The sequence below is a fragment of the Ambystoma mexicanum genome, chromosome 8 (genome assembly GCF_040938575.1).
Source record: "Ambystoma mexicanum isolate Mex_15411 chromosome 8, UKY_AmexF1_1, whole genome shotgun sequence".
NCBI classification, from domain to species: Eukaryota; Metazoa; Chordata; class Amphibia; order Caudata; family Ambystomatidae; genus Ambystoma; species Ambystoma mexicanum.
In genome coordinates, this window is record NC_090929.1 from 763,573,422 (window position 1) to 763,596,306 (window position 22,885).

The 22,885-nt window shown below is 44.3% G+C and overlaps 1 protein-coding gene across 5 annotated transcripts in view; it reads right to left on the reverse strand.

The window, feature by feature from the left end:
- LOC138472431 (chemokine-like protein TAFA-2) overlaps positions 1-22,885 on the reverse strand; it is a 650,691-nt gene that overhangs the window by 147,575 nt on the left and 480,231 nt on the right. The gene's annotated exons all lie outside the window — the stretch shown is intronic.

Genomic DNA, 22,885 nt, shown 5'->3' on the forward strand with positions numbered 1-22,885 from the left:
GAGAGCAACACGTTTGTAAAACATGCAAAAAGGAAAATATTTCATTTGTAATAAGTTTTTTTTCATTAATTCGTTCATAAAGGTTTATTGAAATTGCATGCTGACAATTCATTAGAGTTCATAAAGTGACAACATGATAAAATACAGTAAAAGAAGTATAAAGGAGAACATACATTAGTCATCAGGTTGAGGGGTTGAGTCACAAAAATTAAATCAGTGAGATCATCATAGTGTAGAAAGCAACCGAATGCCTCTGCAGGATGTCCCGCCCCCTGCTACCTGTATGTTGGAAGCCAGAAATCGTTCCATGCATGACACCAGTGATTGTGCCTATTTTGCGGAGAGCCTTTCAGAAAAGGTAGCCACTAAGAAAACCATATCTGGTGTATCCCTGAAGAGATGATAATCGCTTGGACGAATTCGCCGAAGGGAAACGAAAATGAGAGAAAAGAGAAGCTGGTGACGTCACAGGAAGGACGTCACAGGAAGCAAGTCTATGCACTAAGAAGAGTGGCTAAAGAAGAGGATTTATTGACTTAAAGGAATCTAATGACAAAATAAAGAATCGAGTAATGCTCATATGCGGAATGAAGATTGCATGTGTGAAAAGCAGGCAGTGGCGCCATTGTATAGAAGCAAGACATCGGTGTCACATATTTAGTAAGCTCAGACCCATAAGGAAAGAGTGATCGGAAAGCTGTGTCACAGCAACATGAACCTAAGAGCATGGAAAGGCCTGGAAGAGGAGTCTGCCCTGGTGTCAAGGAATGGAATGGCCAAGAACTGGTTATCTATTCTTGAAGAACAGAAACCATGAGACGCTGCATCATCTCATTTTAAGGTAAAAAGAAAGAACACTATGAGTGCCAATCAAATGCTGCAAAACAGGCTGTAATATGGTCTCCAGCCACGTGGACAATAGATAGAAATAGGAGGTGGACATGCTGCTCTAGACTTGAGATAGCGTGTGCATGTACTCCCTTTAATTCTCAGGAGCAAGGATACTTTGCAAGACCAAGTTCAAAGACAATCTGAATGGCAGACAGCATGCATGATCAATGAGAGATGTTGGTCTAGTTAGCTGGGGAGACATGGTCAAAGTCCACCCAGTGACACCTGGGGTACCAGCTTACGTGCTGCTAGTGAGTCGAGTGTTCCAGTAGGGTACACACGTGCCAACCAATTATAGAGGACATATAACAAAGGGCTGTATATTTTGAGAGCCAATAATATAATGTGTACCTAATAACTGATGAGAATGACTTGCACTAGTAGTGGGTATATGTTGTCCACCTGACTGTAGAGACCCAATCACAACTGTCCTTATATAGAAAGTATACTTCGATGTTCCCTTTGAGCGTATCACAACACCACATAGGTTTCTCTTATTGGCCATGTAGTACGACGTCAAATATGATGAACTTTTGCTATATATTTTTTTTATGAAATGCTTTGAGAGAACAAGAGAATGTGAGTTCATGTCCGTTGTAACTCCCTGTTTTAGATCATTGATATTAAAACAGTCAGAGGAGACTTTTGCCAAACTTCCTGAGTCAATCTTATTATTTGGCGTAAGAGTTACTCTGTATCCCATCCATGCATGTTATGTTACCAATTAAGGACCTTATGTTCAATATATCATACGTTTCAGTGTCTTTGATCTGAGCCAGAGTGCCTTTTTTTTAAATAGATGTTCAGGGCTGAGATCACCCACAGTTCTTTATTTGGTGCCAGGTAATTGAAGTCCAGGACGCATTTCCTAATATTAATACACTTCAAGATTTGGATCAAATAATAAGCACATAAGATTGCATATTTTGGGCATATTAAACTAAGGGTAGACTGGTTTCAGCCTTGTCGGTACAAAGCGTCAGTTTCGATTTGCTGAGGTTGCTGGAGTATTCCAGGTGTCAAACTATGTGCTAAATGGCAGCAAATTAAAACAGAGCCTGGTTAAGGCCCAGCGTTCATGAATGTGCATTGTAGTACTAAGATATAGCTGAATACCAGTAGTCGAAATAGCCTGACATGCTTTTTTTATGTCAATCCAGCCAATCCCGCTGTTTCCCCTACAGTTGGTGTCCAGCTTCGTAATAAACGGTTTAATTTCCTATTTTGACAAAGCAAAGGGGGAAGACCACAAATTTGGCACAAAAGTTAGTCATTTTAGAACATGGCTGCACCACCGTATCTTGTTTACACCAAGGTGTGGCTTTATGTAATCTACAATGTTGTTGGTTAATGTGGCTTTAAGATTTGAGCACGAGGATAGCCACAGTTTAAGTGGTGTACTCAGCCAGGATTGATAAATCAGGGTTAATATCATACAATTTGAAGCTCGGGGAACATTCTGGCAGCCAATATTCTGCAGCAAAATGTATTTTACACCACTTGTAATGTGGTCTTCAAAGCCCCAGACCTCTGTGCCTTATATACAGATAGCTTTTGTTGTGCCGCATAGATTGCCATAAAGATCGGCAAAGGTCGTCGCCCAAAGACAGAGCCAAACTTACTAAGGGCACCGGTACTTTGGGCCTTCTTTCTGCCAGCGATATTTAGATGAGTAAGACCCCTAACATTTTTGTCAAAAGTTACTCCCAAGTAAGTAAAGTGGTCTTTCTCTAGGATCCTTTCGTCTGGTCCAGAGGTAAAAATAAAACACCTACTCTGGCACTTTCTAGCTGAAAAGCTACTAACCACTGATTTGGCAGTATTTACATTTGGGTCCAGACAGGCCGTAACGTTCACATACCTTGTGATGAGTTTTTGAGTGTGAGCATGGTGTTCTTGCAATGAGGATGGTAGAGTGTTATTAACTTTCTTGTAGATTGGACACAAGCTGGAGTCTATTTAGAAATACCATTAGCATGATGTTAAACATGTAAAACAGGATGATCAACCAGAAAAGTGGGCCATATTTCAAAAGATTCACAGGTATGCCATCGGGCCCCAGGGATTTGTTTTCTCCAAAGAATAAAGTGATCAATGCAAAATATTCAATTGTGTTTTGTCTTAATGCCATTGTCAAGCAGAAAATATCTTCTGCAAAATTCGCAATCTCTGGTTTCTAAATTATCATATTCTGGTCTGAGATTATTTTTATCTGTATTTTTAATTAAGAGAAAAACATACTTTCACAAAAAGATTAAGCAGTAACAATCAGAGCAAATATCACATAATACCAAAAACCAATCAAGTATACAATCAATTATTGCATATCAAATTCACATCATAAAATACATTTGTGACACAACATGTATCAGTGCAAAACAGCATTGTGTAGTATCATTTTGACTAATTTGGCAGCGACCGGAGTAGATGAAGAGATTTCCTGAGGACATTCTACGCTAAAACCATTATGGAGTCCATAGAGTTAACAAAAAGGCTTAGAGAAAGTAAAGGTCATTGAATGGTGGCAGAGCATTAACTCAGCAATGTCGCCATGATTCTGAACGTGCCAGTTTATTGCAGAATTTACATGATTCTGTCAAGATGTGCAACCAAGCTGGAATAGTCAGTATTTCTCCACAATATAAAATACTCAATTGGAACCTTAGAAAAATATCTGAATCAAATTAACTTGGAAATTTACATAAATACCCTGGTAGGGAGCCACGTGTTTGTGCTCCTCATATATCCGCTTATAAAGTTTATAACAAGCCTCAGTGTGATATGTACTAACCCAATCCCACTCAAACAGGTTTTGCCTGTTCGGACTAAGGAACCCAATAAGATTCTAAGAGTTTGCATTCTGATAATCAAGAAGAGCGTCACAGGTAGAGTTCACTCAGCCAAGAGTGAACTCTGCCTCCAGACTTGATCCTTGGGCATCCACGATCATTGCTGTACTAAAAGTGAGTGATGGCTGAACTCCTTCATTGCCGTCTCCACCAATCTTTCTGGACCTCTCACTGTGCATATGTTCTCTGACTTCCTTGCCACAATTGACCTACATCTCCTCTAACATCATGTGTGCCTCCTTTACCAAATTTGAATAGAGGTTGTGTGTGTTTTACATCTGTGCACCTCTGTTGCGTTACATTTGTGCCTCCTCTAACTAAAATTGAATTTACGTTGTGTGTACTCTTCTTTCATTTCTCGACTAACATACGGCTCTCTCCATCTCACCCATCTTCTCTAACTGCTACGCTATCACCTATTCCCCCTCACTCACAAAGTCTGGTAGGAAAAAGCACAAAAAAGACATCTTGAGTGCAAACCCTGGACTTCCCATCGAAGACACCTAGGTCAGTGCTTCCTTCAGTGAGGTTTTCACTGATATACTCTTTTGTGTATCAGATCTATGGACCCTCCCAATCTCATCTACACTCTCTCTCCTTCCACATCCTCTACCATTAACAGTGGCACCAAGTGGGAAGTCCACCTATCACACAGGCACTATCCTGGATCAGGGTCCACAACCCAACCTCTTTCTCTTTGACCAGATCCTGCCTTCTCTCATTAACTTCCTACCTTTGCCCGCATCTGCCCCTACTACACTCTCTCTCTCTCTCCCACCCTCCTCTGACTGGTGTACCACGCCCCTGTACCACCACCTCAGGAAACCTTCAAAGGCAAAGACTCCCTCCATCTGGCGACACTTAATGCCTGCTTAGCCGACAAACACTCAGCTGACATCTACCTTCTTCTTGAAGACATTGACCTTGACATTCTCGCTCTTACCAAGACATGGGTCAATGCCAGCTCAGTCATTGCTTTTGACTCCTCCTCCCTGACGGCTTCAATATGATCTCCAAGCCTCAACCTCACTGCACTGGCAGGGGGGGTTGCCTTAATCTTCCCAGTGTGGGTTCCTGCTTCCATTTTACCCACCCAGCTCTACTTTGCAAGTTGATCATCTCTCCCATCTCCACCCTGACCATTGCCACCATTTTCCGGCCTCCAGGCACCACCACCCTGTTCCTCTCTGAATTGGCCGATTTCAGTTCCTCCTTACTTTCATCAACCTCCAAGCGCCTCCTCCTGGGTGATTTCAACATCCAACTGGAATCCCCTGGCTCTGCATCCATTCTCTTCACTGATCTCTGCACTTCTCTTTCCCTTTCCATTCTCCCTTTTGGGCCAACCCATTCAGCTGGACACTCTCTGGATGCGCTCATACACTCTGACCTCTCTCTCTCCCCCCACTAGTCACCCCTCTCTACTGGTGAGACCATTCTCTCCTCCCACCTAACTCCCTTTGGCCCGCTGATTGCCCCACCAAAAACATCCCCAACCTCGTTCCCTAACATCTGCCCGATGACTGTCAGCTGCTGCCTTCTCTTCCTCCGTCAATCCCCCTCAACCCCTACCTCAGATTCTACCTCTGACTCTGCGTTCAGCAACCTCCACCTGTCCATCACCAAAACTCTTGACAATCTTACCCCATTCATGAGGATCTGCCTGAAACCTGCCTCCAAGCGTAACACCTGGTACAACTCTGAACTTGTGGCACTGAAACACAAGTGCAGTGTGGCAGAATGGAAGTGGCAAACCTCATGCTCATCCTCTGACAAACTGGCCTGCTGTCTGCTCCAGAGGCAATACAGACTCTCCATCCGTGCCAAAAAAAGAGCCCACATACTGGCACGAGTTTCCAGTGCATTCAACAACATAGCTGAACTTTTTAAGATCTGCAGGGAACTAGCCAACCCTTCTGCAGTCTACTACTCCCCTTCTCCTTCCCAGACCCTCTGCATGCACCAGCCACACACTCGACACCAAAGCTCAGGACATCCTGAACACCCTGGCTACCCACCTCCCAACCCATCCCACACCCCCTTGCCTCCCTTGGCTCCTCAGCCTCCTCCTTCTCCCGTGTCACACTTGAAGAATTTACCAGAGTGGTCTGCTCCATGAAGGTCTCTTCTAAATTGGTTTCCCCTTGCTCATCCAGGACCATCAAAGATAACATAGGCTCTCTTACACATGCACTCACCGATTTCTGCAATCAATCTTTTGTCACTGGATCTTTCCCCTCCTCCCTTAAGCACTCCCTTGTGTGCCCATTACTGAAAAAATCTTCAGCAGACCCTACCTCCTATGCCAACTACCACCTTATCTCCATCAGCCGCTTCTTGGGGAAGCTGCAGGAGAAGCTGCCATTGCCCCAACAAAACTCACACTTTAAATCTGGACTCCGGGCATGGAAACAGCTGTCCCGAACACTCATGAAGTACTGCTCGCATCCCTGGACTCCAACTCCTCAGCTGTCCTCATCATTCTCTATCTCTCCTCTGCCTTTGACACAGTCAACCATTTTATCCTCATACAAAGGCTCCACCATAGCTTTGGTATCTCAGAATGGTCACTGGACTGGCTGACATCCTTCCTAACTGACCGCTGTTCCGAAGTCATCCTGGGCACCTTCTCTCCTACTTCCTTCTCCATCTGTGGTGTCCCCCGACTTCCTTCTCCTCCAACTTTCAGTGTTATGCAGACAACACACAGCTTTTTTTCAAACTTCCTGCAGACCCTCTTCCACCCTCCATCATCCCAGACTGCCTTTCTGCCATCCAGTCCTGGTGCACCTCCAACAATATCTGCCTCAATGCCTGTAAAACTGAGATCCTTCCCATTGGGTCCGCTACTCTCTCCTACGTCCCTTCACTCTGGCCTTCCTCCTTGGGCTCTTCCCCTGAATCATCTTCTGAAGCCAGTCATTTTCAACTTCTCTCTCTCTCTCTCTTTCCTTTCCACCTCACACTCAGGACATTGCCAAGAAGTCCCACTTTCAGCTCTTCCTTCTCAAAGGAATTCTCTCTTTTCTCACTTTCCCCCAGAGGCTCAATGTTACCCAAACCCTGGTTCTCTCTAGGGGTGACTTTTGCAATAGCCTCCCCCTGAATCTACCTTCTTCCACTCTGCGTCCACTCCAGCTAATCCAAAATTAGTCAGCGAGACTTATCCTTGGTCTCAAGCTCAGGGACTGCATCTCTACTGCCCTAAAACATATTCACACGCTCCAAATTGCTGCACGGATTAAATTCAAATCTCTCTGAATCATCCACAAGGCTATCTGGGCCCAGGTACCACACTAGCTTCAACTTTATCTCACTAAATACTCTACTTCTAGACCACTACATTCCTCTGGCACCAACTGTGTGTGTGTAAAACATTATGCTATACAGATGGTAGGTGGTCAATCACTTTCCACAGCTGGCTCCCTCCAATGCAACAGCCTCCACCTGCCTTTGCACCTTGAGCAGGACTTTCTTAAATTCCAGAAGCTCCTCAAGACTTTCCTCTTTACCTCCTCCTTCCCTTCTTCTCTCATCTGCTAACCCCACAGTTGCTGTGATTGGTGTCTGTGGCCCGTATGAATCCACAGGGCCCCTAACCTCCCACACCCAATTGGCCCAGTGCCTGTCTACCCTCACTTGGCTTGGCACTCCCTCCACCCTAGAGGCATGCACATACACATAACATGGCTCCATGCCGTGTAGCACTAGTCAACCGAAGCACTTCATCTGTGGCTCACCCTTGAGCTCAGACTCCCCAGCACTTACCCTCTCTGTCCTCTTCCTTGCTGCACTTGCACATTCTAAATACTCGTAAGGCATAGTAGGTTAATCCTTTCATCCCTTTCCCCTCCACTGCTCTTATTAAATATTGTGTTTTGTAATTTGTTTCATTTTGTGTTGCCTCCCCTCGCACTCTGGGCACTTTGAAACAGTATTTTACTTGCTGCATAAGCGCTGAACAAGCAAACAATAAATAGAATAAACAAAGAGCTCTTGCCAGGCCCACCATAAGAGTGTACATATTCAAAGAGTGTGTTTTGGGAGGGAAGAGAAGTTTGTAATAAAAGGATAGCAGGTTCAATTGTATACAGGATCGTAAATAATTTAGGCAAAGTTCATTGCAGATGTAGAAACAGAAACAACATCTGGGAGACCTAAGACCAACCTCCAAAGTTGTCCTTCGAGTTTAGCCAGAAATGGCCAGCCGAACATGAGAAGCAACCGTAACTTTGTAAGTTATTTATTTGGAATTTATAAAGCACCTTTACACACTGTTTCAAGGCGCAACAAGACAAGAGAGGGGAGGGAACAGGGATGACACAAACAAAGCTTTCCTGCTACGGCTTGTGACATTTGGATCATGCAAGTGCAGTAACACGAAGTGCAGGGGAAGGGGCTGGTCAGGGCAGAAGTGCTTGTGGGATAAGCAAGTGTCAGGGGAGGCAAGGTGGACAGAGCTAGGGGAAAGCAGAGGGTGCACGGGAAGGAAGGTCCATGTGCTAAATGTGAGGTAAGGGGCTGGAAGGGCTCAAGGGGTACAGGCCCAGCAAGGCTAGTCCACGGGAGGGGTCCTAGAATCATATGCTTTGTAGAATGGTCATGGGAGACAAAGTGCAGGGGCAGACGGGTTGAGGATGGCCTGGTGCCCTGTAAGGATCTGAAAGAAATAGGCAGTCGGTTAAGCAGCAGACATGGACATTCGTGGGGGAGGGGGAATGAAAAAGAGAAAAGGAAAGTCTTGAGAAGCTTCTGTAACTTAAGGAGATCTGGCACAAGTTTGAGAAGGGTGGAAGGCCATTCCTGAGGGAGGCACCTGCGGAGGAGAGATATCTACCCCCCCACTCTCTGCTTTTAAAAGCATCTGATCTGCAGAGAGTCTGAGCTAGAAGATGGAAGGGCTCTAGCAGAAAGGTATTTGGGCTGAGAGAGTTGGATATAGTGGCATCCCAGGCCCCAGAAAGCTGTGTGGATGATGAAGAGGGTCTTGAACTGGATCCTCGCAAAAACCAGAAGCCAGTGGAGAGATTTTAGAGCTGCAGAGATGTGGTCTCTGGGATTGAGGCCAAGGATAACTCTTGCAGTCCTATTCTGGATTAGTTGAAGGGGTTAGGCAGATTGAGGAAGAGGCTCTTGCAGTAGTCCAGATGGAGAGGACCAGAGCTCTGGAGGCATTAAGTTTATGGGGGAAGGTGAGGAAAGGGAGAATGCCTCTGAGGAGGTGCAGCTGAAAGTGGGCCTTCTTGGCAAGGTCCATGATGTGAAGAGAAAAGGAGAGAGTGGAGTAGAAGATGACACCATGGTGTTTTGCCTCACAGGTGGATTGGGGGTGGAACTCATGGAGGACAGCCAGAGTATAGGAGGGAAGAAGGGAGCAGGGGTCTGTAAGTAAGGCATGGTATCAAACAGTGAAGACAGACACAAGTGATCACAGTTCAAGGGTGTTTATTGAACTTCAATGGGTTGGTAAAACGCCTATCTATACCTAAAACGAAGGATGGGAGAGAGCTATGAACATCAAATAATAATAACAGTCTTAGTGTCTGTCAAAATAAAAGTGTGTCAGGTGTCTTGACCCACGTTTGAACTATTATGCTACAACATTTGGTGCTGTGGGCTTAGAAAATCCAAGATGGCTGAAAAGCCCACATTTGCACCAGAATCCAGGAAAACCGTGCAGTTTTGCGCACACCAAAATGGTCGCCTGACCTGCCACCCACCAGTGCGAGCGTGATGGGCCAGAAGCGCCATGAGCGAAATCAGTGCAAAGGAATATGGTGCTGTTCAAAATCTGAAATGTATTAATTCAAGGCAGCTCCCAAAAGGGGTGCAGTCCGGCGCTCGACACTAACCGGCGGCAGCGGTCTAAACTCTGACAGGAGGCCTGTCTTTCAGGAGCAGACAAGGAACCTGAGTTAGCTGGAAACTTCAAAGCCTTGCTGGTTAATGAGAATTCTTAACACCTACTGTTCACAGGCATGGCTGCATTCTGCTGCCCCCACCAAAAGGAGATTACACCTCTCTGATTGAATTAGGGGAGGGGTACCTGGGGCTGCAGGAAAACAGAACAATGAACTTTCCTTGGCTTAGGCAAATGCTAAATCTGGGGTCGTAAATGGCTTCCTCTTGGAAGAAACTGGGAGGAGCCCTGCCCCTGTGAGCCAGCTGAGCTTGGAGGCGGGGACAGACAAATTCCCCCCATGTGCTTTGGAACCTAAACCACACCCATCTGGGCCAGAGCATAAGTTTAGAAAGATGGATAATTCATAGTATATAATCGTCAAAATTATATCAATAATACCATTATTCCTGTGATTTTTCTGTGCACATTTTAAGAGGTGTTAAGACTATGGGGTATGTTCTGGGGGTTAGTAGCGGAAAATAGGGTATTACTCCAAATGTCTGTATGTCCATCATCCGATGGCCATATTCCTTGCGCACATTTGTGTAAATTCTGGAAAAGTTTAGAGGTTGTGTTCTGGATGAAAAGGGCAGAATTCTGTCAGAAGTGGACACGACATCTTACAAAGACCGGGATCGGATGGTTTGGTGCTGCAGGAAATATGTTAACTGGACGTATAATATTAGAAAAATTGTACATAGATAAATACGTATTTGGATCAAAAATAGATGTGTGCAAAGTGACAAGGGGAGTGTTCTTTCTGTATGCCATAAAAATGACACTGGATGACTCACAGCTCTGTTCTCCAGTGAGAGCACAGAAAATCCGCTAACCTATCAGGATCTTCAGAGGGTTGGGCATAGAAAGTCAGCCTTCCCACCCACTTTCAAAAGACATAAAAAGGACCTCTGAAACCCAGGTAGGGACACTCACTTCCCACTTCAAAGTGATTTCCTGCGAAGCGCTTTGCCAGAAGACTCCAGAACCAGAACTTAGAATCCAGACTTCAGAACTTGTAGCTGAGATGCCTGATCCACAAGCTGAATCCTTTTCAGCAGGCCTCAAAATCTTTTGCAACCTAATTAAACTCTCCAACAGCCGGGCTGTGCTGTTTGATTCTGGCTAGAACCCTGTGCCAGAACCCAGAAAGCAGTGCTGTATCCAGAGAGACCCAGACCAGACCGCCGTGCAGTGCCGATAGAAGACCAGACCGAGACCAGACCGCTGTGCAGTGCCGATAGCAGACCCAGACCAGATCGCTGTGAGCAGAACCAGTACCAGAGACCGTCCGTGGCGAGTGAAGCCCAAACATGACCAGATCTTGACGGCCTATTTCAAATGTATAGTGTGAGTACCCACATAACTGTGCAAAACCAATCTCTTAGTCTAAAATAATCTAATTCAAACCATTTCCACCTATTTAAAACTGCATCATAGAAATCGTGTGTCCATTCTGTGATTTCAAACCTGTGAAAGTGTCATTTGTCATTCTGAGCTTTACTTTATTTTTGAGAATCTACCTCCACTATATTGTCCGTATCTTTGAGCTAGGAACGAGATTTACTTTAATCGATTACGTAATCGCGCTTTACGCACTCGGAAAAAGTGCAGCGAATTGCAATTTGAATCAAATTTCTCCACCTGTCAAAATCGCTGTCTTTTGCTTGCAACTGCTGAAATTCGTTTTCAACCTGATAATCCCTCATGAATCACTGATAGTGTTGACCTGAACCAGTCTTAAGTAGCTACCACTTACCCTGAATCTCCTATAGGGAATTAAAATCATTTTTAACATATTTGAACTTCTTTGCAAATCACATTTAAAGTATTTTTGCTGGTGTTTTAAAATCATCCCTGTTGCTTTAAGCTTGCTGGGGGGGGAACTGAATTGGTATTGCATTTGATTGTAATCCTGAAAATTGTGCGCTCACCTTCCATCTCCTTATATTGCGCAAGGGGGGAGTGAATTGTCAAAAGAAAAAGTGATCATATTATCTCTTGTGGAAACAATCTCAGTTTATTTCTGTGCTGCATTATTTTCCATCATTGCGTTTCCTTGAACCCATAAAAGTATTCTCAGCTACTTTATCCTCTCTATACAACTCATAAGTAATTAAAAAAGTGTGCTAGTGTAATATTATCCATTGTTGATCACTGTCATATTCATAAGTGTGCTATCAAATATTAATTTATTTATAAAAGTGTAATATATCTCTTGTTTAATTTTTCAATAAGTCTTTTAATTTGCAAAAGAAACCTACTTCTTGGCTCAGTGAGGTCAGGGGGATTCAAAGAGAGGGGCGTTATACAAGGGTTTATCATTCAGATCTATTAACTTGTCATAAAAATATATAAATAAGGGCTTCCCAGACTAGGCATTGACTCAGTTGGAGTGCTGAATTGAAGTCGCTTAACAAGTGCCTATACTAATAAACCTATTGCCAAACCTCACTTCTAAATACAAAATGGTGTGGGATAGTTGAGCAGTTCGCTGCCCTTCCCCATGTTTTCAGCACAGAGCAAGGCGGCACATGCGGCCTTCACACACACTTTAGATTCTTGGCCACAAGGTAACAGTTCAACACAGAGGCATCAGGGCCTTCTGCCCTTAGTCTCTCTCTCAATGACAGCCTCTAAAAGCAGAGGCGATGATGTAGCAAACAAAACCCAAAAGTTTCTTTCCTTTGCCAAGGTTCTACGTTCACAAGTTCAAGACTGGTCTCCCTCTGTTGGACTCGGACCACTGGCCCGCCCCCCTCCTCCCCGTCTGGGCTCAGACCCCTTTTCTACAATGTTCACAGTTTGGTCTCCCTCATTCAGCCTTGGACCATGGATCCCCCTCGTCCAGGCTCAGATCCCATTTGATACCAGAATTGAAGACTTTCGAATGTGCAATGAGTTTTGCTTAAACCGTCGCACGACCACTTCGATTCACTTCACACAATTACACATCACATGTTTCTTCTGCTTTCATTTCCTTTTGCCAAGATACTGTACAGAGACCTTTGAGCACATTCACCGTGCCGGACCACTCTGTCAATGGTATTGTATCTCTTCTTCTAATTTTCAAATATTCACCAGCAATTTAGCTTCACTCGCGTCTTTCATCACACGCATTTATCAATGTTTCTTCTTGTGCTCACTTTACAAACACAGACCGGTCTCCCCAACTCACTGGCTGTGCTTTTCTCTGTTGCTTCTTTATTCTTGAAGCCAAGGATGATACCACAGAGTCTGCTGCTCCATCCCACCTTGGTCAGTTCCACGGGAGGACCCTCGATATCTCCGACACACATTACAGGTTTCTTTGGGCTTATTTCCTGGTCTTATGTTTTCTGCTTTGAAGGTTTCTTGAAAGTAACAGCTTCCAGTCAATGAGGTCAAGGGCGTTGCCCCTCTCACAAACCTCTCATGCCTGGCTGTCTTTCTACCCTTGCTCAACTGCCAACTCGACACTGCTGTACCTTCATGTGTTTTGCCTTGCTCAGAGTGTGCTCTTGTTCCCGCCCTTTAATCCGTGTGGGCAAGTGTAATGGAAGTCAGGTGTGAGTGATTGTCGATAATTGCCTGACCATAGTATTGGGACATGTCAAGTACATGGCTTGGGTGTGAGTGTTTTCTCCCAGAACGGGCCGTTTGTGAGAAAGTGTTTGTTCCAGAAAAGGGGGCGGAGGGGTTGAGTTTTTAAATATCCATCTGGATAAAGGAAGAGAGGGATACTGTTTCTCACCATCCGGTGTCCCACTCCCCGAGCACCCCTCACTCCTGTGATCCTCTCACATTGGTCCACCCCCAGGGTCTGGATCCAAAGGCGGTGGCCATGCCCTGGCCACCTGAGATAGAGATCCATGGGTTTAGTGGGCGAGACACCTTAGGGTTTCTCACTGGTCCCAATGAGAATGTTCTCTGTCTTACTAGCATTTTAGTCAGAGATCATTAGTAGTGCTGCATGCCTGAGTATCAAACAGGGAGTCAGGAATGAGGGAGAAGGAGGCAGAGAAAGGAAGCCTGAAGGAGATCTGCATTACACTGGAAGTTAGGAGAGAATGTGGAGATCAAATTGGCTAGAGGGGCCAGGTAGATGTTGAAAAGCCAAGGCGAGAGGATAGAGCCATGAAGGACACCACAGGTGGAGAATGAGTTGGAGGAGAGAAAAGCGCCCATTTGAACCTGGGAAGGTTGTCAGAGAGTAGGGATGTCAACCAGTTCAGAGCCAGGTTTGTGACACCAAGCATATCATGGAGCTGATTTATAAGGGTGGCATGATTGATCGGTGTCAAAGGCAGAAGAAACATCAAGGATTACAATGAATAGTTGGAATCGAAATTAGGGAGCAAATGTTCACGGGTGTTCAGGAGTGCAGTTTCCATGCCTCTTGCAGCTCTGAAGCCAGACTGGTGGTCGTGGACAGATTCAGTATGGTGAATAGGCTGGGAGATTAGTGTAATTTGTGCAGCAAGTAAGACCATCCTCTTTCTGAAACGGGCATATAGGAGCTCCGGGCTGTGTTTGCCATAGGTTTGGAATCCTAAATAAGTAACGTGCTGGATTTTGTCAAGTCTGGACCCCTCCAGGCACCAAGAGTGCATCACATTTTAGTAGTAAAGTGCATCACATTTGCTTTGTGGGTGTTTAACTTGAACCCCTTCTGAAATAGGTACTTTTTAAAAAAAAGATGAGGGCTTTCTGAAAACGAATGGCGTTGTATTCAAGTAAAACAAAGTCATACGTGTATGTTAACCATTGCACATGTATAGACACTTCTTTTGGTGGGAAGCAGCCAGGAAAATAAAGGCTTTGTCTAAATCAGCAACATAAAGATTAGAAAGGCAAGGAGTGGGAACGAACCCTGCTTTTATCCTCAATGAGTTTGTATTGAGAATATTAAATGTTCAATGTAGAATTTCCAGTTGCATTGTTCCAAATATTTATTATTGGGGTCTTTATGTATATGTGCCAGAGTCTCAATATAATTACTCGATATTTCATTAATCAAATTCACAACCAAAGCTTCTAGCATGTTCTGTTCTTAATATTTTGTTAATCATTCTTGTGTGTATGTTAATCAAGTCATCTGAATTGAATCTTCATTGACAAAATACGTGATGGGTAAAATGTTCAATGTTATGTAAATCAAATGCTTTTTATATCAATGTATGTTTACATTTGTACAGCGTATAAAACTCCTAGGCATCAAGGCGCTGTGAAAGATGTACATGTATGACATTTACGAGGTTCTAGTTTTTATCAAATCTACTGTTGCACTAATTGAAACAATGATCAGATCTATCCTTGAACTTGAAAACAGTAACTGAAAATACTAAATACGTATATATTTATTGTTCACAAGGAGAATGAAGAATATTTCCAATTCAATGAGAATCGTGTTAGTTTGGCCCCACAGCACCATCTATCTCCTCCCTAGATGACTGTACAATCCATTTGCTTTACGTACAAATGTGCACTCGTTCCACAAGTAGTGGCCCTCTTTGGGTTAAAGTGATTAGGGGACCACTCCTACAAATTTGGCCACCTCAAAGGGACCCAAGGTTTTCTGAGGGGTTGGGGGGGGGGGTTTCCTGTCCGCACATCTCAGCTGCACCAACTCTCTGCTTGGTCCAGTCTTCCGTGATTGGTGAAAAAGAGGTTTGCAGGTGCCATGTTGGTTAAAGGCCTGTCTGTTCCCCAGAGGTATGGTACTATGGTCTAGCTGTGTAGGATGACTTGACGGAGCTCCATATCATAGCGCTTCGGGTTCACGCGAGTGCAATTTTGTGGGGTAAAGCAAGAGGGAAATGGGGGTAAAGAGGATTTTTTCTTTGATTAAAGGGGTTTGGTGAGGGTAGAACCAGATTGCGTGCATGGAGTGAGTCGAGGCTGTGGAGATTGAAAGAGTGAATGCTTTGAAGGAGTGTGTTGTAAGTCCCTTGTATATATATTTTACCTAGTTTGTTATTTTACAGCTGTGAGGAGATATCATACCCAACTTGTCCATTGTGAGGTTTGTCTCGATACCCTTTAATTTGCTTGTCTGGTTGGCTGAAGCCCTCACCTAGAGGTTGGGTGACATCTTATGGTTAGTCCAACCGTAGATACCTTCCTGAAGTATTCCCCTTTGGCATTTTTCATTCCCTATTGAGTGTGGGGATGGAGCCCCCATGTCAATTTTCTTGGTTAGGGGAAAATTCTTGTAGTCAGGAAAAGATGGTTTTGTAATAAAGACTGTGCTAGTGATGTAGAGTGAAAGCTGCAGTGCTATAGCGAAGAGCATTGTGCTCCTCCTATGCTTGAGAAAAGGAGATATCTAGGATATATTGGCCGGCATGGGTTTTGATAAGATTTTGTCTTTTGTGTAAGAGTGAGGAGTATAATTAAAAGGATAGCTATGCGAGTTGATTACTTTGTAATCAAGTACGATGAGTGATTGCAGGGAATGACTAAAACTGGGAAGGGGTAAAAAGGGGAGTTTGTTGGGTGGAAGACATTTTTATGCTACAAATTCGGTTTCAGTGCTATTTTTTGGTGAAATCGGTTTGGGTAAATTGGGTTGGAGTATGGAGACTCAGTTGAATCATGTGCGTCAGGTACTTCTTGGCTATAAGGCAAACATTTTAAAATACCATCTGGAATGGTTGCAGGAAACTAAGGGTGAAATGCTCCATTCCTGGCCTATCAATAGGACTTATGATACAGGGATATTGGAGAATATGCATCCTTTTTTTTTTTAAACTACAAAGCACTTGGGCTTGCCACTAGAGAAGCGGTTAAATATCTTGCTATGGAGGATGTGTGAAACATACCATAAGGCCCATCGTGCTAAAATTGTGGAGGAAGGGCTGAAAAAGGAGGGTGCAGGTATTCCCTCTGCACCACCCCCATATGGGTGCTATCATTTATCACCCGCAGAGCGGTATACAGAGACTGAGATCGAACCTCCATTTTCCTCAGTGGCCACTCCAGTGGTTGCGAGATGGACACAGGCAACGCCTTCTTCAACTACTATTTGTAGCAAATGGGACAGCGAGATAAGTGAAAGGATAACTCCTTCAATGGTTAGGGCCGCAGAAAGGTTGAAAATGGAGAATAGAAAGGGAAAAACTCCCCCGACTGCTAGGTTAGCAGACAGAATAAATGTGGAAGAACGAGAGAGTGAGGCCAGCAGCTAAAAGAGCAGATGTAGGAATGAGAACAAGGGAGGAGGAGATTAGGCCTGTTCCTGCTATAAAGGTTAGGTTGTGAATAGTGGTAGAGATACGAAAGCTGGAAAAGACAAAAGAGGTACTGAGGCTAGCGGAGGAAGAGTTAGTGCTGCTACCGTGGCATAGAAATGAAGAGCAGGAAGAAGGAAGTAGACAGGTGAGGGAAGTAGAAGAAGGAAGGTGGAGGCATGGGCAAGTTCTTGTTAGGTTATATACATCGATTATCAAAGCGGTCAATGTGGACATGCAGAACTGGGAAACTGACACAGGTAGAGGGTTTGAGCAGGGAGGATGGGAATCAGTTCCCTATGGTGATGCGGAGTATGATTCTGTGCCTGTAGAAGTGTCAGGGGATCTGGTAACGGGAGCAGGAGATGAGGATGAATGGGAATTGGATGTCGAGCAGGGAGAGCAGGGTGTCATCACACTACCTCCTGATCCAGGAGGAGTGACAGCGAATACACCATGGAGTCTTAGGACGCACTAAGGTACTCGCATGGCCATAGCAAGTAGCAGGGGAGAGGTGTGGGAAGCCCCTACAAGAGAGAGAGTGTAACTAAGTTTCCGTTACTCCAGAAGGGTTAGGGAAGGGCATATAATGTCCAGTGGTCATACGTGGACTGGAATAACTTGATGAAGAGACTCCCTTCACTCACTGCAGTGGCAGGGAAGTGGATTTATGCAATGGAGAAGCATACTGCTGGTGTCATGTTGGCCATAGGCGATGTGAAAAGCCTATTCATGCCTCTGATAGGGGAGCAATCAGATGAGCTTTGGAGGGGAGCGAGATATCTGAGAGTTCAGTTGGATACAAATACACATGATGGAGCAGCTTTTAATAATTACCGGGGGGCAGCGAAATTATGTATCCCGATATGCCAGATATATATTCTATCTTATTAAAAACGATGAAGATGGATAATGATTCTGCTGCACACATCCATTTAATTCTGGAAATGTGGAGGGCAGAGATGGGACAAGCGTGGGACAAGAATGTAGTGATTTTTTTACCACATGCTAAAGTAGGGACTCACCAGGGAAGTTCAGCACAATTTAGATAAAGTGGTACGGATGGAGGCCAAGAGTTGGCAAGAAATTCAATCACATATTATGCATTTTTGTAAAAGGAGGTAAGAAAAAGAAAAGTAGGGAATAGAACTGACAAAAGGCAGAGGCTAAGCTTGTTCAGAATAATTCTTCGAAGATCTGTTTAGAAGGGGCAGTATTTACAAACTCTATGGAGGGACGTTAGGGGCAATTGGGACAACAGGGACATGGTGAATTGGGTATGACACAGGGGTGGATTGAAGGGTATGCCCCCAGTCCAAGGCAAATGAGGGTTTCCGAGGAGTAGGGGAGCATTTCCATGAGGAAGTGGGTCATTTGTCAGGTTCGGATCAATGGGTCCCCAGTTTAATGGGCCACTTGGAAACAATTATGGAGGGTTTTATGGGATTCGATTCAGTGTTGGTCTTGCTGAAGGTTGGGACACGTGTCACGAGATTGCAGGGACAGGTCACAGTATTTTAACATGGAAGCTCAGCAGCTACAATCCCAAATCTTTCTAATCGCAGGATTGAACAGAACAGAGCGACTGGAGCTGCACCAACCTATGTAATCCGACTGACCATTTCAGCACATTCACCGGCACAGACATGGGAGAAAAATCCATTACCCCAAGGAACGGTTACTCATTACACTGGAGCACACGTTTTTGGAGGGAGCACTTTTTTTTCACTCCCCGGTGCTAATATGTATCGGCAGTAGGACAGCACACAGGTGTCTCTGATGTGTCCAGTCCTGTCCATTACCAGCAATCCGGAAGAGGATCCCCGGATAGGGGTGCAAGTAGGTGACCGAATGCAACACAATCTTGAATTAAGCAAGGGGAGTTACCATTGTCAGGCAAAACAATGGACACACAGGGATTCTCTGGAGCTATCCTGTCAGTTCCTTATACTGAAGATCTAAATATCAAGGTAGGTACTCCACATTTTACTTCCCCTTTTTTGTACAGAAACACCAGCAAATCTTCAGGTTAGAGACCTCTTGAGCAAGTTGCAGATGTTGATTGCTTTCACAGAGGAAGGTATAGTATGCTTGACTCCAGGTTTGTATCCGGTAAGAGAAGCAGCACATTTGCCTGCATATTTTAGGGACAGCGGGATCGGGGGTTGCCTGTACATTCAACCTTGTTTCTTTATTGGGTAATGGTTTTGTTGTGTTGGGTCCTGGGGATCAGAAATCAGACATAGCGGGTACCAATTGAGTTTCTGTTTTGGGCCTAATGTGCCACAGGAAGTAATTCCAGGCTCCATTGTTATTATTTTCTTAGGGGCAGTTATGATCAAGAAAAGCAGGGTGGTTCGCTCAGGCACTGATGAGAAAGACGGAGAGTGGAGCACAGTTATGTGCATCGATCCAACCTTATCGCTAAGGGACGTATCCGATGAGCAATAGTTCGAAGACACAGAAGAGATGGTCTTTCAGATTGGGGTGCCTCACCAGATAGCGACAGAGCAAAGGGAAGTACCATACCAACGACCATGCTCATTGTTAGAAATACATCGCCACATTGGAAAGAGGATTTGGAAAAGGTGTCCGACCATTTATGGATCAGCAATCTTCATGATGTGGGGCTGATAAAGAGTGTCATAGCACTATGGAAAACATTGAAACCTGGTGTGATATTACCATGGATTAAGCAGTACTCTATGTCTAGAGAGGCAGACAAAGGGATTTACAAGACGATTATGGCATTACTGAAGCAAGGCATAATAGAATATTCTGTGTCTCCATGTAACACAGCCATCTACCCTGTGAAGAAAATAAAGGGGTCCAGTGGGAGGACGGTCCAAGATTTCTGCCTCTTCAATAATATTGTTGAGGCAAAATTTCCGGTGATACTAAATCCTACTACCATTCTCTGCAAAATTGCTACTGTGATTGATTTACACCCCGATTCACAGTACCTTGAGGCATTTACACATTGTGGTCAGAGATTTGAGCACACAAGGTTGTCCCAGAGGTACTGTGAATCTCGGAGTGTCTTTAACAGGCTGGTTTAAATGGATTTGGGGAATGTACTTGTGTCCAATACCATAATTCAGTACATGGACAATTTGTTAGTCTGTAGCACTTCAGAGGAGCAGTGTCGAGGAGATGAAATAACATTCCTCCTCTTGCTTGCAGAGAGGGGGTACAACATTGAAAAGGAAAAACTGCAATACTTTTAGACAGAAGTAGTTTATTTGGGGCCAGTGATATCGCCCACAAGAAGGGAGGTAATGCCCGAGAGTGCAATTACAGTTCAGAATACCCCCAGCCAGTCACAGAGAAACAAAAGAAGTAGTTTTGAGGCTCGGCAACTACTGTGTGGATGTTTGACTACTCTAGTTATGTGAGGGGCTTAATGAAGTACAGAATCCGATAGAGTGGTCTGAAGAAATGACAATTTGCTTTCAGGAACTCAAGTCCGTGATCAGCAATGCTCAGGTCTTGATGACCCCGAATGACAAGAAACCATTTTATTAGTTTTCTCATTCGAATGGGAAGGTGATGATATTGGTCCTGACCCAGAAAACATTGCCATACACCTTAAGCATACTTAAGTGGACTCCTAGACCCAGTGATGCAGTGACAGGTCCCTTATGAGCAAGCTTTAGCGGCAGCAGGTTTTGCAATCCTAAAGTCTTCAACCATTATTATGGGTTGCACATTGGCACTATACATGGAGTGTGTGTTGATTTCTAGCTTAGAAAAATCCAAGTCGAATATGATGACCCAAAGAGTGCAGGGATATTAGGTAAATATGGCAAATGCATCAATACATCTCTTCGCATTACTCTGTGCAAGTGGCAGTACTAGTGGCACTTATAAAGGCGCTAGAAATATGTAAGTGGAAGGCAGTCATTTATTCTGACTCTGCGTATGTCACCTCCACTGGGCATTACGTGTTGTCAAGGTGGTAGAAAAGTGGGTTTAGGAGATCTAAAGGGACCCCCGTTTAGCTTGCTGCCCTGCTATCCAGGTAGGCATAGTTAAATGCACTGCACATACTAACCGTACTCATACAATAGACCTTGGGAATGATGCCACAGACAAGGCGGCAAAGGAAATGGCATACTTACCATTTAGAGATTCCCAGAAAAATGCAAACCATGTCACAGCAGGTACAATTGCCAGCTCCATAAATCATAGTCCCAGTGCTTGAAATCAGAGATTCAAGGAGAATTCCATAGAGAAGAACAAGAGCTCTGTAAAAAGAGAGGTGTCCTCTCATCCATGGATTTGCTGAGGAGACAGGAGTAGACCGGGAGGTAGTAATGCCCAAAGAGCTGCTTATTGTGGCTCTAGTGCAGCTACATTACCCGTCAAACAAATTGCAGCAGAGCTCCAGGAGGAATGGTTTATAATGAACCTCCAGGAACAGGTAAGTAGATTTGTAGGAAACTGTGTACTTTGTAAATAATTAAATCCCGTAAACATCATGAGGTCATTGGTGAGTCTTGCCTAGGCCCATTGGGTCTTTCAGGAAGCTGCATATATAATTTGTGGACATGATCAAGAGGTGCAACAATTATCGGTACCTCATTGTAATTGTCCGTTCTCCTGGTGGCTTGAAGTTGGTACTTGCATATAGCCTGATGCTAAGTTTGCAGCAAGATTTCTGGTCGGGAGAGGTATTTCCAAGGTGGGGAATTAGCAAGGTCTTAAAATCCACCAAAGGAACTCACTTTTTTAATGTCTTGTATAGAGAAATGACTTTGCTTTTGATAATCAAGCAGAGGTGTACGGTATATCAGCTGCAGGACAACAGTAACAGGCACGGTTGGCGAAGATATGCAATTATTTTAAAAAGTCATGATACTATTGTCTGTCACTAGCACTGTCTTATTTAAGAAATCAGCCAGGAAAGGACCACTCCTTGAACATCCACAAGTTCATGACAGCGTGCAGGCTACACACACCTATCACCTGCACACACTGCAGAGGTCCTATTAGAGGAGTTTAGGGAGTACCTTAGGACTTTAACTAAAAGTGTCAAGATTATGTCTTCACAGGTTGTGTCTTCTCATCAACAGACTACAGTAGAAAGCGGCAAGGAAAGCGATGATCAGCACAAGCAACAACTGCTCCCAGATGACCAGATTTTCATCTGCACCTTCGTACATCATTGGATTGAGTGACATTTCCATGAACGCATCGAGTTATATATGCAACTCCAACTCCTGTGGAAGTGGAGGGCAACAAGAGCAAGATCCATGTCGCTAATATACAAAGGGATGCTGGTACCCCTCCACTGGCACAGGAGCAGAGTCAAAGTTAAGTATGCCCTAAGGATCCACAGTTCATTCCAGTGGAAAAGGGGAATCTGGGACTTGAATCTCTTTGTTTAGGAAAAGAAGAAATATTTAAATTCAGGATTTGTGTTAGATTGATTGTTTATATGTTATTTGTGTTCCTTTTGTGCACTCATTCCTTAAGTGGTGGGCCCACTTTGGTTTAAGGTAATTAGGGGCCCGGTGCCACAGACCATAAATATAAATACAAAGAAAAAATAAACAGGAAGAAGCAGCACATGGACAACATGCAGATGATGCCCAATGCTAGATTACAATCATGAGGAACTGGCCCAAGGAAATCCCCTGCACCAAAAGCGGAAAGGTCCAACAGTATGACAAATGTCAATGGTTTAGTGAAAGCGTCTAGTACAGGGATCAAGTTAAAAGGACAAGAAGCAATTTTCCAAGTTATATTGCCAAAAACTTAAGGCAATACAGGCTTGGTTAGTGAGGTAAACTACATGTAGAGTGCATACAGGGTTAGGGTTCCTATTGCTTAGGCCATATCTGGTGACTACTCCTGTGGTGACCTCTTAAATGTTGCAACTACAGGTATGTCAGGTTAGCGCAGTGTAATTGGACTTTGCAACAAAGTGTGAGCTGGCATGGAAGGTGGCTAGGTATTGGTCAGCAAGGGTCTGCTCAGCCTTGACACCTTCGAAGAGTACCCACCCATAAGCAACTATTCAAGGTGATGGG